Genomic DNA, 17,924 nt, shown 5'->3' on the forward strand with positions numbered 1-17,924 from the left:
TGGAGCTTTTTTCCCCAGGCCTCCGCTGAAAAGGGTTTTATACCCAGTTGGACTCTCCTGGTAAACAAATGTAAAATAAAATAAATAAAATAAACCTATCAGGCATGTTAAGTAAAATGTTTGCATGTGGCCATATTCTTAGCATGTGATAGTAGGCTCTAGTGATACCAGTTCACAGGGGGGGCTCATCAGACCTGAACAATTTTGGACCAATGAGCTGGAACAGTACTCATTGCTAAGTCATAGAGAGATTCCTAATGGATCTTATCCAGAATGACACTGGAAACATAGTTTTGTTATGTATGGAATGCTATCGGTTTGTTAAATGGATGTAATTGCATCTTGAATCTTATGTTTTTCTTTGAAGATCTAACAAAAGCACCTTCAATATTTATCTTAAATCTACTTATACTATACTAAACATGTAATTGTTGCTACTGTTTCCTTAAACTACTGTATCAGATCCTTGTGGAGATTTTCTTCCTAGGCCTTCATTCAAAATAGGTCCATTTGGCCCTTTCAAACTTTCCTTGTAAACAAATGTCAATAATAAAGGGCTAACAGTTTATACCGAATCTTTTGTAATTTCTTGAAAAGGTCTTCCCAGCATTTATTAAAGTCTGATAATTAATATTGCTTATCTTGACCTTGCTTATGCATTCAGTACTATCTTACCTAAGGAAATACTTGATGAACTAATAGCATTAAAGGTCAAGCCATACATAAATCTATGGGAAAAGCCTAGTTAAGCAAAAGGACATAAAAGTGTAATTTATCTACCTATCCCCATATGGGTTTCTAGTGGTGCCCCACAAGGTTCTCTCTGTATTGTAGCCATTTCTTTTTAGACTACCCTTAGGAGATATATTGGCAAAGGGCTATGTATGGATAACCAGATATGCTGATGATTCCAAACATTATGCCATAATTAGTAAAAGATGCTAGAGTTCTACAAGATGGTCTATAAAGATGTTGTGAACAGTTACATAATTCAACTGCATTCATTCCATAGGAAAAAAATTGCAATGCATTGTGCTAGAAACCTGAAAAGGCTATTCATAAAAAAAGTTGTGCTACAAATAAGCATAAGCTATGATAATATGAGTAACCACCAGATAACACTTAGGTTCAAAGGTAGGTACTAGGCTATCTGCCCGAAAGCATTTATAAGCCTAGCCGGAATGTGCTGGCTTTTGCCACCCCCTTAGATTAGTTCCCTGTGCCTCTGTCCAGCAGAGCCATTGAAGTGATCCCTGGGATAAACTTTCTGTTTCCCATCCACTCGTCAAGGTTTCTCTTGAAGAGTGTTAGCGAGGAGCTCTGCCTAATGTAGATCAGAATCTTGTTCCAGAGCATGGGAAGTCTCTAGGACAGGAATCTATCCCTCCAGCACATCCTATTTATTGTTGTGGTGAGGTTTAGATCCCTGGGGCGTGTGGCTCAAGGGGATATGGTTTTCTTTATGTGGAGCATGTCCATCAATTCTGGGTTGGACATGGCCTTGTATGTCAGGCAGAGATCACCTCTGAGTAGGCGGTATGCAACCGAGTACAGCTGGAGTTTCTTCAGTCGAGCTGCATAAGGCATCTGCTTGAGGCCAGTGATCCTCTTGGTGAGGTACTTCTGTGGTCTTTCCAGTTGTTGCATGTGTCTTGTAACGTACATCCCAAATGGGGCATTGTACTCTATGATGGGTCTGATGAGTGATGCGTAGAGGGGTCCAATGACCTCTTTCGATCTGGATGCAAACTCTTTTGTGATTAGGTGGGCCACATAGAAGGATTTTCTAACCACTTTGGCAATGTGATTATCAAAGGAGAGGTTACTATCTACTTGGGTCCCCAGATCCCTTATTACATCTTCCATATTTAGGGGACTGCCTCCTATGTGGTAGTTTGTGGGTACTTTTTTTTTCCAAAGGGGATGACTATGCACTTTTTGGCATTTAGCATGAGGCCATGGTTTTGACATGAGGTATCTGTCTCAGTGAAACCCTTTTGGAGGATGTCTGTGTCAGCTGGAGAGTCAATTATAGCCCCTAGTTTGCAGTCGGCTGTGAACTTAGTCAGTCATAGTCCTTCTGTGCTTGCCTGTACCTCTGAGAAGTATATACCTAACAGGAGGGGTCCTAGGACTGAGCCCTGGGGAACGCTACTTGTAACTGGTTTAGAGTCAGACCTAGCTCCCACAACTCTTACCATGTGGGTTCTGTCCATGAGTCAGTTGGCAACCCATCTCGTGATGTAGGGGTTTATGTTCAGGCTGGTGAGCTTGTCTATAATACCTGAGTGGGGAATGGTGTCAAAGGACTTTGTAAGATCTAGGTAGGCTGTGTGGACCACCTTTCCCTCATCTATAGCCTTGGTAACTGTCTCAAAGAAGTCCACCAGGTTTAGGAGGCATGATCTGCCCTTAACAAAGCCGAACTGAGAGGGTCCAGTGTTTGGAGGTTCCCAATGTCTCTGTTAATGAGATCCATGATGATGTGCTCCATAGCTTTGCAGACCAAGCTAGTCAGGCTTATACGGCGATAGTTCCCGGGGTCCATTGTGGCTCCACTGTTGCTATGCACCACTCTGTGGGCATGTAGCCTGTGGAGAGGCTGAGTTTAAACAGTGTGTTTAGGTGAGGGGTTAGTTCATCTTTGAGCTCTTTTAGGATGCAGCCTGGGACACCGTCCGGTCCCATTGATGCTGTGATTTTGGCTTTGGAGAGGGCTGTTTTAACCTGAGTGTCTGTGATTTCAGGAGCACTACATTCTTCTGGTATAGTTATGGGCCCCTTTGGGGTTGAGAGGGGGTGAAGTTTGCACTGAACCTGTCTGCCAGTATGTTGGCTATATCAGTCGGTTAAGTGTAATTTGTGCCATGTTGCACTAACTCCAAGGAGATCTGAGAATTGCCACTTAGATTCTTGACATAGCTAATGAATGCCTTGTGGTTATCTTTGGAGTCCATGGCAATTTTTCTTTCGAAGCTAGCCTTGGATAATTTTATGAGGGAATGTAGCTTCTTGCTGATACTGATCAAGGATGTCTTCCCTTCTTGGGATTTTACTCTTTTTTGTACTAGTTTCCTCCTTCTGTTGTATAGCTTGTTTATGGCAGGGGTCTACCAGACTGGTTTCCTTTTCTTGAAGGAGTGAGTCTTGGTTTTGTTTTGAATAGCATGATCCATGCATTCTTGTAGGTGCCTGTAGAGTGCATTAGTAAAGGATATTGTAGCTTGGACAGTGTTATCCTTTACCATGGGGGCTTTGAAACTTCCCACCTCGGTCTTGAGTAACGTGAAATTTGCTTTTGAAAAGTGTTTCACTTTGGTTTCTTTGACCAGGGGTGGTGGCGGAATGTGGATATCCAGAGTGATTAGTTTATGGTCAGATCTAACCAGCAAGGGGTTGACCTCTGGTGTGGAACACCAGTCACCCATGTTGGTGATGACCAGGTCCAATATGTTGTCACCTATGATGGGGGTGTTGACCAGTTGATCCAGGGCATTTGAGTTTATAAATTCTAGAAAATGTTGGGCAAGGAGTTTGTACTTGAGTAGTTCTCCCAGTTAATGTTTGGGTAATTGAAATCACCCAATATCAGGGTGTTTGGTAGGACCTTTATGTTTCCCAGTGTTTCCAGGAATGCAGAGTTGGGGTCCTGGGACATGGTGGGTGATCTTTAGCAAGCTATAATTTGAATAGAAGTTTTGTCCATTGTTAGTTGCACGTGGATGATCTCTGAAGCATCGTGCTGAGCCACTAACCTGGAGGTGTGGGTATCCTTGATGAATATGAATGCTCCTCCGCCTTTTGTATTTCGGTCTGGGTTTTGTGGCTGAAATGTATGGTATGCAATATAGCCTAGTAGTGTTGGGGTGCTCTCTGGAGCCTTAAACCAGGTTTCTGTTACTGCACGTATATCAATTTTCTCCATACTGAGGAGTGCCTCGAATGAGTGCATTTTGAGGTATAGACTTCTGGCATTGAGTAGCATTACCCTTAGTTTTTTGTTACTTGTGCTATTTATGACAGTGGGCTTGTCTTTTGAGCCTTGCCTAAAAAAGGCACTATGGGGGTGGCAAGAGTCTTGGCCAGTATTCAAAAGGCTAAGGGTGACAGGTGCAAGCCATCTCTAGCAAAGCAGCGTGACTTGTCGAGCATGTTATCCCAGGCTGACAGATACTGGATGCCCTTTGAATGACACCAGAAGCTTAGCCAATTGTTGAATTTGATAGTTTTTTCTCTATACCGTGGTATCATTCTTGGTGAGGGCAGGATGCTACTCAGGGTCAGGGTCATACTGGCTTGGGCTATGTGATCAGCGAGCTCCTCCATGTCTCTTTTCATGTAATCCAGGGATGTATGACTCAGGTTATTCACACCAACAGGGACAATGACAGAGTCGTATTTGTACTTGTTTTGGAGTGACCTGAGTGCTTGTGTTATATGGCAGATCCTGGCACCCGACAGGCAGCTAACAGTAACCTTCGCCTTGTTCAGCCTAGTGAGCGGGACGTCAGTGTGCCTGACTATAGAGTCACCTATTACTAGTGTGTTAGGTATGTTATTTTGCCTTAAGGGTTGTGATTGCATGGCACACTGGTTTTGTGAAGTATGTGTTTCATGGTTTGTGTTGGAGGGTGGAGGTTACTTGGATGTCTGCTTTGGAGGTCTCTGTTGCTTTTGCAGATTTTTATTTAGAGCCTCCGAGTATGTTTTTGTGTATTTATGTGTGTTTTTTGCCAGTGCTGGTTTCATAGGTCCATGTGAGACTGATGGTGTGATGCAAGTAATTCCCTTCTCCCCTTGACTGCCTGGTCAAGTCTTGGGTTGAGAGAGAGCTTAGCCTCCAGTTTGGCTGTATAATTCCATCTCTTGCATGTATTAGTGTTTGGCGGAAGGAGGGGAGGGTTGTCTGTGTACATGAGGCAATTAAGTGCTAAAGCACGGAGCGGAGACTCAAACACAGCTTTAAAAATTTATTAAATCCACATGGAACGAACATGAGCAAAGTAACAGTTAAAACATGAACGCCTTCACTACAATGACATGCGTTTTCGTCTTATTAAGTTAGACTTCGTCAGATGACCAGTGTATAACAGATGTACCTAATATTTATATAAAATTAATTTAACAAAAACCAATAGGCTGAATACTATCTTATTTAAAACCACCAATGGTTTTGCAGTATAACTAATTGAATAGTATTAAGGTTCAATCTCCACTTTTCACTAATAATGTCATAGTTAATACTTGAACATTGTTAATATACAAATATATTAAAACATATGATTACCCTACATATAAAATCAATTTATAAAATATCTGTGCATAATTTAAAAAGATGGAAAAAATATATATATATATATATATATATATATATATATATATATATATATACTTAAAAATAAACATTTACTAAATAGTCCCATAGAATTACTTTTGAAGTGTAAGGATACATTGCCATCTGGTGGCTATTTTGATAAATTACATTGCTTTGCATCTCAAAGCTTAGCTGACCTTAGTTTTAATATAGGTAATATTGATACATAGTCATTTAAACCAGGGGGACTTCCTGCCTCGAGGGTCACTTGCCACCATAACTCTCTAAATTCGATCTTTTCTTTCCAAGGGCCTCCCCTGATATCACTGTTAATTTGTTCTAATATCATAAAAAAAAAAATGTTGATTTCAAGCATATCTTTGAATGCTTATACAAGGCATTAGTATCCTTCCCCACTGTTATATCATAAGTGTGTTCATAAATCCTTCTTTTTTCTGATGATTTATATCATGAACATTTACTTTTTATAACTATAGATATTATAGACTTATTTTCCTCTATACCTTACAATAATGGTATGGAAATGTTTGAGGAAATAGTCTATGAAGACCAGGGTTTAACACAGAATGAAAAACTAGTGAACGTCTGGTTAATGGACTTGATATTGAAAAATAATTTTCTACATTTTAACGGGGAATTTTTCCAACAGATTCAAGGGGTTGCAATGGGAGCAGCTTGTGCCCCAACCTATGCTAATCTAGTCCTGGCAAAATGGGAAGAGAAATATATTTTAAATACTGAATTTAAAGACTGCTGGACACTTTATCGTAGGTTTCTGGATAATATAGTCATTTTTTGGACAGCAGGTAAAGAAAAATTTGATGAATTTATGATATATATGAACAGTACAACCATTTTTTTTTAAATTTACATATAACATTTCTGATTCCCTTTTGCAATATTTGGATATAGAGGTATATATAAGGTGGAGAAAAATTTCAAAACAAAGATATTTAGAAAATCCACCTTTTGTAACTCATTCTTACATTACAAGAGTGCACACCCCCTGCATTGTAAGAAAAATATTGTTAAGGGGCAATATGTAAGGGGGTGTTGCATGACTAGTTCGGACAATGATTTTAAAATAGAATGTGAATTATTGGAAAAAATGTTCCTAGAAAGAGGCTACCCCTTGAATCTGATCAAAAATATGAGAGATGAGGTAGAAAAAGGAAGAAATAATACATTTAAACCCATTCAAAAATGTAGAGAACAAACTAATGGGGCTAATGCAAATAAAGAAAACACTGGAGACGATTATCAACAAGTTTTGATTTTAGAATTCGATGTTTTAAATAGTAATATTAAACATTTTTTTAAAGGAATGGGAGAGATTTGTTTCCCTTACAGATTTAGAGAATATATCTAAAATTCCACAGAAGGTAGTATATAAGAATTCACAATGTATCAGAACTATATTAGAAAACAAAAATAAAGTTAATTTTAATAGAAATAAGGTAGGTACATATAAATGTGGTCATTGTACACAATGTACATATATTATGAATACAGATAAATACTACCTTGAAAGTAGGAATAGATGGATTAATAGTTCTGATTACTACAACTGTGAATCAAAGGGAATTATTTATTTAGCCATTTGTGTAGTTTGTAAGTCCTTCTATGTTGGGAAGACTGAAATAATGTTAAAAAGAAGGATTTATGAACACACTTATGATATAACAGTGGGGAAGGATACTAATGCCTTGTATAAGCATTCAAAGATATGCTTAAAATCAAAATTTTCTTTTATGATATTAGAAAAAATTAAAAGTGATATCAGGGGAGGCCCTTGGGAAGAAAAGATTGAATTTAGAGAGTTATGGTGGCAAGTGACCCTCGAGGCAGGAAGTCCCCCTGGTTTAAACGACTATGTATCAATATTACCTTTATTAAAACTAAGGTCAGCTAAGCTTTGAGATGCAAAGCAATGTAATTTATCAAAATAGCCACCAGATGGCAATGTATATTTACACTTCAGAAGTAATTCTATGGGACTATTTAGTAAATGTTTATTTTTAAGTATATATATATATATATATATATATATATATATATATATATATATATATATATATTTTTTTTTTCCCATCTTTTTAAATTATGCAGATATTTTATAAATTGCTTTTATATGTAGAGTAAACATATGTTTTAATATATTTGTATATTAACAATGTTCAAGTATTAACTATGACATTATTAGTGAAAAGTGGAGATTGAACCTAAATACTATTCAATTAGTTTAAACTGCAAAACCATTGGTGGTTTTAAATAAGATAGTATTCAGCCTATTGGTTTTTGTTAAATTAATTTTATATAAATATTAGGTACTTCTGTTATACATTGGTCATCTGACGAAGTCTAACTTAATAAGACGAAAACGCATGTCATTGTAGTGAAGGCGTTCATGTTTTAACTGTTACTTTGCTCGTGTTCGTTCCATGTGGATTTAATAAATTTTTAAAGCTGTGCTTGAGTCTCCGCTCCGTGCATTAACACTTCATTTCTGGATTTTTTGTTTATTTTGTATAGTTCCACATTTTTACATGAGGCAATTGTAACATTGCCTCAAAATGCCCAGATTCACCAGTTGGACCGGAGAGTACACCTGAAACTGCCCTTTGGACATGCCTGGATAGGTACAGTGAACTGTTTTACTGATTGGCTGGTAAGGTCGAATAGAGAGCCTTGTCCTTCTCTACAGTATAGCGGGGTCTAGTGCTAAGGTTTATTAGTGCTTGCTATGAGTTTTGAGCAAGTGCCGGGATGAGAAGTGAATGGTTTGAGTGCTTAAGTTGAAAGTTTGTCTAGTTCCAAGGAAAAAATTGAAGAGCAGACTTTGTGGAGCTGGGAATAGTTATACCCTAGCTAACCGCCGCTGCCGGCGCGCAAAACCGCGCAAATGCGGGTTTTATAGCTGAGAAATGAAAGAGATAGAAATTAGTCAAAAATGGCCAATAAACTACTAATTTCTGGGCTGAAACCACTCCTCCAGGGACAGATAGGCTGCTCAAAGCTCCCTCTCTCACAGTGAACAGAGAAACTTCTTCTATCCAAGTAAGGTATGGGCAAACACAGGAACGTGTAACAAAGCCCTGAATTCAGCAATAACCTGAAAACTGGACTATACTAGCTTAGAAAAGTGGGAAAACAAGTATATTTTGTGGGGTTTTTTTCAGAAAAAAAGCAGATACAATAAAAAAAACACTTTAGGTGCACAGAAATGGCTATCACACTTGAGTGTGTAGCCTACAACAGTTAAACAGATAATTTAAACACAAAAATACTTTGTTAAAGTGCCAGCAGTAAAATAAGTGTAATATGTAGCTGAAACAAGATTTTTAAATCACAAAAACTCTAGAAAATCAGCGTTTTAGGCAGAATTAGCTAAAGGCAGCAAGAAAATGCAGAAAAATGATACTTAATCACTCCAAAGTCTCTCTTTTCTCTCTCTGCTGCTGTAGAACTCTGCAGGGCACCAGGCAGGAGCTTGCTGAGCTGTATACTAGTGCAAAAACCTTGCAAATGGGGGTTTTATAGCAGGAAAATGAAAAGATAGAAATTAGCCCAAAATGGCCAATAAACTACAAATGTTTGGGCTGAAACCACTCCTCCAGGGACAGATAGGCTGCTCAAAGCTCCCTCGCTCATAGTGAACAGAGAAACTTCCTTCTATCCAAGTAAGGTATGGGCAAACACAGAAACTTGAAACACAGCCCTGAATTCAGCACTAACCTGAAAACTGGACTATACTGGCTTAGAAAGGTGGGAAAATTAGTATATATATTTTTTCAGAAAATAAAGCAGATACAATAAAAAAAAACACTTTAAAAGCACAGAAATGGCTATCACACTTGAGTGTGTAGCCTACAATAGTTAAACAGGTAATTTAAACACAAAAACGCTTTGTTAAAACTGCAAGCAGTAAAATAAGTGTAATATGTAGCTGAAACAATCATTTTAAATCACAGAAACTCTAGAATCTCTGTGTTTAGGCGGAATTAGCTAAAGGTAGCAAGAAAATGCAGAAAAATTATACTTAATCACTCCAAAGTTACTCTTTTGTCTCTCTGCTGCTGTAGAACTCTGCAGGGCACCAGGCAGGAGCTTGCTGAGCTGTATACTAGCGCAAACACCTCACAAATGGGGGTTTTATAGCATCGAAATGAAAAGATAGAAATTAACCCAAAATGGCCAATAAACTACTAATTTCTGGGCTGAAACCACTCCTCCAGGGACAGATAGGCTGCTCAAAGCTCCCTCTCTCATAGTGAACAGAGAAACTTCCTTCTATCCAAGTAAGGTATGGGCAAACTCAGAAACTTGTAACACAGCCCTGAATTCAGCACTAACCTGAAAACTGGACTATACTAGCTTAGAAAGGCGGGAAAACAAGTATATTTTGTGGGTTTTTTTTTTCAGAAAATAAAGCAGATACAATCAAAAAAAAATTTAAATGCACAGAAATGGGTATCACACTTGAGTGTGTAGCCTACAACAGTTAAACAGGTAATTTAAACACAAAAACGACTTTGTTAAAGTGCAGGCAGCAAAATAAGTACAATATGTAGCTGAAACAAGCTTTTTAAATCACAGAAACTCTAGAAAATTGATGTTTAGGTGGAATTAGCTAAAGGCAGCAAGAAAATGCAGAAAAATATCCAAGAATACATGGATCATGCAATCCCAAACAAATCCAAGTCCCTCTCCACCAAATGTAAGCGTCCTGTCTGGTGGACCTCAGCCATAAACAAATTGTATAACAAAAGAAGGAAGCTACTGCACGTCAGAACGAAATCCCATGAAGGGAAGACGTCTCTGATCAACATTAGCAGAAAACTACGTTCTCTCATAAAAACATCCAAGGCAAACTTTGAGAGAAAAATCGCTAAGGACACTAAAGATAACCACAAAGCCTTCTTCAGCTATGTTAGAAATCTGGCTGGAAACCCTCAGATATGCTCAGAGTTGGTTCACAACAACAAAAAATACACTGAACCCACAGATACTGCTAACATTCTGGCTGACAGGTTCAGTGCAAATTTCTCGCCTCCTTCACCCCCAAAAGAAGAAATACTTATCCCAGCTGAATGTAATCTCCCTGTCATCTCAGATGTCCAAGTGAGAACCGCCCTAAACAAAGCAAAAACACAGCATCAATGGGACCTGATGGTATCCCGGGTGCGTGTTACGTGAACTCCAAGAGGAGCTAAACCCACATAAAAATGCTATTTAACCTTAGCCTTACTTCGGGATATGTACCTGTACACTGGCGTACAGCAATAGTGGTCCCACTCCACAAGGGTGTGCCTCTACAGACCCTGGAAACTACCGCCCCATAAGCTTAACTAGCCTGGTATGCAAAGCTATGGAAAGAATCATTATGGAACTCATAAACAGAGACATAGGGGACCTACAGACACTTGACCCCACCCAGTTCGGCTTTGTGAAGGGCAGATCCTGCCTTTTAAACCTGGTTGACTTTTTCGAAACAGTCACTAGAGCCATTGATGAGGGCAAAGCAGTCCATACAGCATACCTGGACTTGGCTAAGGCCTTCGACACAATACCCCACTCAGGCATCATAGATAAGCTAAACAGCTTAAAAGTAAACCCTTATGTCACTAGATGGGTTGCAAACTGGCTAAAGGACAGAACCCATAAAGTTAAAATCGCTGGAGCAATGTCAGACTCAAAGCCAGTCACAAGTGGTGTCCCACAGGGATCTGTCCTGGGACCCCTCTTGTTCGGCATTTATTTCTCAGATGTTAAAGCAAACATGGGAGGGCTGTGGCTGACAAAGTTCGCAGATGACTGCAAACTAGGCGCCATAGTCAATACACCAGCAGACACACACATCCTGCAAAAAGGCCTCACTGAAACGGACAACTGGTGCCGTAGTCACGGCCTTAAACTAAATGCCAGAAAATGTATAGTCATCCCTTTTGGAAAAAACAAAGTACCCACAAATTATCACATAGACAGAAACCCACTGAGTACAGAAAAAGTAATCAGAGACCTAGGGACCCAAGTAGACAGCGACCTCTCATTTGACACCCACGTTGCCAAAGTTGTTAGAAAAACATTCTACCTTGCACACCTCATCATGAAGGGATTCACATCCAGATCCAAGGATGTCATTGTAACCCTATATTCCTCCCTCATCAGACCCATGATTGAGTACAATGCCCCATTTGGTATGTACCTCACCCGGCACTTGCAACAGCTGGAGAGACCACAAAAGTACCTCACCAAAAGGATCAAGGGTCTCCAACATATGTCTTATTCCGCCAGACTAAAGAAACTTAAGCTCTATCCAGTAGCATACCGCCTGCTCAGAGGTGATCTCTGCCTGACATACAAGGCCATGTCCAATCAGAATTTGATGGACATGCTCCACCTCAAAAAATCCAAATCCATCAGGACCACAAGAGCTAAAGACTTAAACCTCGGCACAAGTATGAATAGGACATGCTGGAGGGATAGATTCATAACCCAGAGGCTTCCCATGCTTTGGAACAGGATCCCAGTTCATATTAGGCAGAGCCCCTCAGTGACTCTCTTCAAGAGAAATCTTGATGAGTGGATGGGAGATCGAAAGTTTACCCCAGGGGTCACATCTGTGTCACTGCTAGACAGGGGCACAGTAAACTAATTCTATTATATAAGGGGACCTTCATTGTGTCACTACTAGACAGAGGCACAGTATTCTAGATTTATTCTGTACATTTTTCTACCATTTCATGGGGTGGCAAAAGCCACATCACTATGGCTAGGCTTACAAATGCCCCAGGGCAGATAGCCTAGTACTATACTATGAAACTATGAAACTATGAAAATGATACTTAATCACTCCAATGTCTCTCTTTTGTCTCTCTGCTGCTGTAGAACTCTGCAGGGCACCAGTCAGGAGCTTGCTGAGCTGTATATTAGTGCAAAAACCTTCTAATGGGGGTTTTATAGCAGAGAAATGAAGGGGATAGAAATTATCCCAAAATGACCAATAAACTACAAATTTGTGGGCTGAAACCACTCCTCCAGGGACAGATAGGCTGCTCAAAGCTCCCTCGCTCACAGTGAACAGAGAAACTTCCTTCTATCCAACTAAGGTATGGGCAAACACAGAAACTTGTAATACAGTCCTGAATTCAGCACTAACCTGAAAACTGGACTATATTAGCTTAGAAAGGCGGGAAAACAAGTATATATTTTTTCAGAAAATAAAGCAGATACAATTAAAAAAACACTTTAAATGCACAGAAATGGCTATCACACTTGAGTGTGTAGCCTGCAACAGTTAAACAGGTAATTTAAACACAAAAACACTTTGTTAAAGTGCAGGCAGTAAAATAAGTGTAATATGTAGCTGAAACAAGCTTTTTAAATCACAGAAACTCTAGAAAATCAACATTTTAGGCAGAATTAGCTAGATGCAGCAAGGAAATGCAGAAAAATGATACTTAATCACTTCAAGGTCTCTCTTGTGTCTCTCTGCTGCTGTAGAACTCTGCAGGGCACCAGGCAGGAGCTTGCTGAGCTGTATACTAGCGCAAAAACCTCGCAAATGGGGGTTTTATAGCAGGGAAATGAAAAGATAGAAATTAGCCCAAAAATGGCCAATAAACTACTAATTTTTGGGCTGAAACCACTCCTCCAGGGACAGATAGGCTGCTCAAAGCTCCCTCGCTCATAGTGAACAGAGAAACATCCTTCTATCCAAGTAAGGTATGGGCAAACACATAAACTTGTAATACAGCCCTGAATTCAGCACTAACCTGAAAAATTGGACTATACTAGCTTAGAAAGGCGGGAAAACAAGTATATATTTTTTTCAGAAAATAAAGTAGATACAATCATAAAAACACTTTACATGCACAGAAATGGCTATCATACTTGAATGTGTAGCCTACAACAGTTAAACAGGTAATTTAAACACAAAAACGACTTTGTTAAAATGCAGGTAGTAAAATAAGTGTAATATGTAGCTGAAACAAGCTTTTTAAATCACAGAAACTCTAGAAAATCAGTGTTTTAGGTGAAATTAGCTAAAGGCAGCAAGTAAATGCAGAAAAATGATACTTAATCATTCCAAAGTCTCTCTTTTGTCTCTCTGCTGCTGTAGAACTCTGCAAGACACCAGGCAGGAGCTTGCTGAGCTGTATACTAGTACAGAAACCTCGCAAATGGGGGGTTTATAGCAGGGAAATGAAAAGACAGAAATTAGCCCAAAATGGCCAATAAACTACTAATTTCTGGGCTGAAACCACTCCTCCAGGGACAAATAGGCTGCTCAAAGCTCCCTCTCTTACAGTGAACAGAGAAACTTCCTTCCATCCAAGTAAGGTGTGGGCAAACCCAGAAACTTGTAACACAGCCCTGAATTCAGCACTAACCTGAAAACTGGACTATACTAGCTTAGAAAGGCAGGAAAACAAGTATATATATATATATATATATATATATATATATATATATATATATATATTTAGAAAATAAAGCAGATAAAATAAAAAAAAAACACTTTAAATGCACAGAAATGGCTATCACACTTGAGTGTGTAGACTACAACAGTTAAACAGGTAATTTAAACACAAAAAAGACTTTGTTAAAGTGCAGGCAATAAAATAAGTGTAATATGTAGCTGAAACAAGCTTTTTAAATCACAGAAACTCTAGAAAATCGGCATTTTAGGCGGAATTAGCTAAAGGCAGCAAGAAAATGCAGAAAAATGATACTTAATCACTCCAAAGTCTTTCTTTTGTCTCTCTGCTGCTGTAGAACTCTGCAGGTCACCAGGCAGGAGCTTGCTGAGCTGTATACTAGCGCAAAAACCTCACAAATGGGGGTTTAATAGCATTGAAATGAAAAGATAGAAATTAACCCAAAATGGCCAATAAACTACTAATTTCTGGGCTGAAACCACTCCTCCAGGGACAGATAGGCTGCTCAAAGCTCCCTCTCTCACAGTGAACAGAGAAACTTCCTTCTATCCAAGTAAGGTATGGGCAAACACAAAAACTTGAAACAGCCCTGAATTCAGTACTAACCTGAAAACTGGACTATACTAGCTTAGAAAGACGGGAAAACAAGTATATTTTGTGGGGTTTTTTTCAGAAAATAAAGCAGATACAATCAAAAAAAACTTTAAATGCACAGAAATGGGTATCACACTTGAGTGTGTAGCCTACAACAGTTAAACAGGTAATTTAAACACAAAAACGACTTTGTTAAAGTGCAGGCAGTAGAATAAGTACAATATGTAGCTGAAACATGCTTTTTAAATCACAGAAACTCCAGAAAATCTGTGTTTTAGGTGGAATTAGCTAAAGGTAGCAAGAAAATGCAGAAACATTATACTTAATCACTCCAGCATCTCTCTTTTGTCTCTCTGCTGCTGTAGAACTCTGCAGGGCACCAGGCAGGGGCTTGCTGAGCTGTATACTAGTGCAAAAACCTTGCAAATGGGGGGTTTATAGTAGGGAAATGAAAGGGACAGAAATTAGCCAAAAATGACCAATAAACTACAAATTTTTGGGCTGAAACCACTCCTCCAGGGGCAGATAGGCTGCTCAAAGCTCCCTTGCTCATAGTGAACAGAGAAACTTCCCTCTATCCAAGTAAGGTATGGGCAAACACAGAAACTTGTAACACAGCTCTGAATTCAGCACTAACCTGAAAACTGGACTATACTAGTTTAGAAAGGCAGGAAAACAAGTATATATTTTTTTCAGAAAATAAAGCAGATACAATTAAAAAAACACTTTAAATGCACATAAATGGCTATCACACTTGAGTGTGTAGCCTACAACAGTTAAACAGGTAATTTAAACACAAAAACACTTTGTTAAAGTGCAGGCAGTAAAATAAGTGTAATATGTAGCTGAAACAAGCTTTTTAAATCACAGAAACTCTAGCAAATCAGCGTTTTAGGCGGAATTAGCTAGATGCAGCAAGAAAATGCAGAAAAATGATACTTAATCACTCCAAAGTCTCTCTTTTGTCTCTCTGCTGCTGTGGAACTCTGCAGGGCACCAGGCAGGAGCTTGCTGAGCTGTATACTAGCGCAAAAACCTCACAAATGGGGGTTTTCTAGCAGGGAAATGAAAAGATAGAAATTAGCCCAAAATGGCCAATAAACTACTAATTTCTGGGCTGAAACCACTCTTCCAGGGACAGATAGGCTGCTCAAAGCTCCCTCTCTCACAGTGAACAGAGAAACTTCCTTCTATCCAAGTAAGGTATGGGCAAACACAGAAACTTGTAACATATCCCTGAATTCAGCAATAACCTGAAAACTGGACTATATTAGCTTAGAAAGGCAGAAAAACAAGTATATTTTGTGTTTTTTTCAGAAAATAAAGCAGATACAATCAAAAAAACACTTTACATGCACAGAAATAGCTATCATATTTGAGTGTGTAGCCTACAACAGTTAAACAGGTAATTTAAACACAAAAACAACTTTGTTAAAGTGCAGGCAGTAAAATAAGTACAATATGTAGCTGAAACAAGTTTTATAAATCACAGAAACTCTAGAAAATCGGTGTTTTAGGCGGAATTAGCTAAAGGCAGCAAGAAAATGCAGAAAAATGATACTTAATCACTCCAGCATCTCTCTTTTGTCTCTCTGTTGCTGTAGAATTCTGCAGGGCACCAGGCAGGAGCTTGCTGAGCTGTATACTAGTGCAAAAACCTTGCAAATTGGGGTTTTATAGTAGGGAAATGAAAGGGACAGAAATTAGCCAAAAATGACCAATAAACTGCAAATTTTTGGGCTGAAACCACTCCTCCAGGGGCAGATAGGCTGCACAAAGCTCCCTTGCTCATAGTGAACAGAGAAACTTCCCTCTATCCAAGTAAGGTATGGGCAAACACAGAAACTTGTAACACAGCCCTGAATTCAGCACTAACCTGAAAACTAGACTATACTAGTTTAGAAAGCGGGAAAACAAGTATATATATATATATATTTTTTTCAGAAAATAAAGCAGATACAATTAAAAAAACACTTTAAATGCACATAAATGGCTATCACACTTGAGTGTGTAGCCTACACCAGTTAAACAGGTAATTTAAACACAAAAACACTTTGTTAAAGTGCAGGCAGTAAAATAAGTGTAATATGTAGCTGAAACAAGCTTTTTAAATCACAGAAACTCTAGCAAATCAGCGTTTTAGGCGGAATTAGCTAGATGCAGCAAGAAAATGCAGAAAAATTATACTTAATCACTCCAAAGTCTCTCTTTTGTCTCTCTGCTGCTGTGGAACTCTGCAGGGCACCAGGCAGGAGCTTGCTGAGCTGTACACTAGCGCAAAAACCTCGCAAATGGGGGTTTTCTAGCAGGGAAATGAAAAGATAGAAATTAGCCCAAAATGGCCAATAAACTACTAATTTCTGGTCTGAAACCACTCTTCCAGGGACAGATAGGCTGCTCAAAGCTCCCTCTCTCACAGTGAACAGAAAAACTTCCTTCTATCCAAGTAACGTATGGGCAAACACAGAAACTTGTAACATATCCCTGAATTCAGCAATAACCTGAAAACTGGACTATATTAGCTTAGAAAGGTGGAAAAACAAGTATATTTTGTGTTTTTTTTCAGAAAATAAAGCAGATACAATCAAAAAAACACTTTACATGCACAGAAATAGCTATCATATTTGAGTGTGTAGCCTACAACAGTTAAACAGGTAATTTAAACACAAAAACAACTTTGTTAAAGTGCAGGCAGTAAAATAAGTACAATATGTAGCTGAAACAAGTTTTTTAAATCACAGAAACTCTAGAAAATCGGTGTTTTAGGCGGAATTAGCTAAAGGCAGCAAGAAAATGTAGAAAAATGATACTTAACCACTTCAAAGTCTCTCTTTTGTATCTGTGCTGCTGTAGAACTCTGCAGGGCACCAGGCAGGAGCTTGCTGAGCTGTATACTAGTGCAAAAACCTTGCAAATGGGGGTTTTATAGCAGGGAAATTAAAGGGATAGAAATTAGCCCAAAATGGCCAATAAACTACAAATTTTGAGGCTGAAACCACTCCTCCAGGGACAGATAGGCTGCTTAAAGCTCCCTCTCTCACAGTGAACAGAGAAACTTCCTTTTATCCAAGAAAGGTATGGGCAAACACAGAAACTTGTAACACAGCCCTGAATTCAGCACTAACCTGAAAACTAGACTATACTAGCTTAGAAAGGTGAGAAAACAAGTATATAAATTTTTTTTTTTCAGAAAATAAAGTAGCTACAATAAAAAAAAAACACTTTAAATACACAGAAATGGCTATCATACTTGAGTGTGTAGCCTACAACAGTTAAACAGGTAATTTAAACACAAAAAATGCTTTGTTAAAGTGCAGGCAGTAAAATAAGTGTAATATGTAGCTGAAACCACTCCTCCAGTTACAGATAGAAAGTCTGAGAGGAGAAAGGCTATGGTGTGAGAAAGCAGAGGGGAGAGTAAGCAGATATAGGAAGTAAAGTAGAGGTTAGAAGTTGTACTTATAAGTAGAAGTACTACGACAGGAAAGAGAAGTAGGGCAAATGAGAAAGGTGGTTTGTACAGGAGAGTGTGAGGTAATAAATAAGGTAAGAAA

The sequence above is a fragment of the Protopterus annectens genome, chromosome 1.part0 (assembly GCF_019279795.1).
Source record: "Protopterus annectens isolate FY-2018-M chromosome 1.part0, PAN1.0, whole genome shotgun sequence".
NCBI classification, from domain to species: Eukaryota; Metazoa; Chordata; order Ceratodontiformes; family Protopteridae; genus Protopterus; species Protopterus annectens.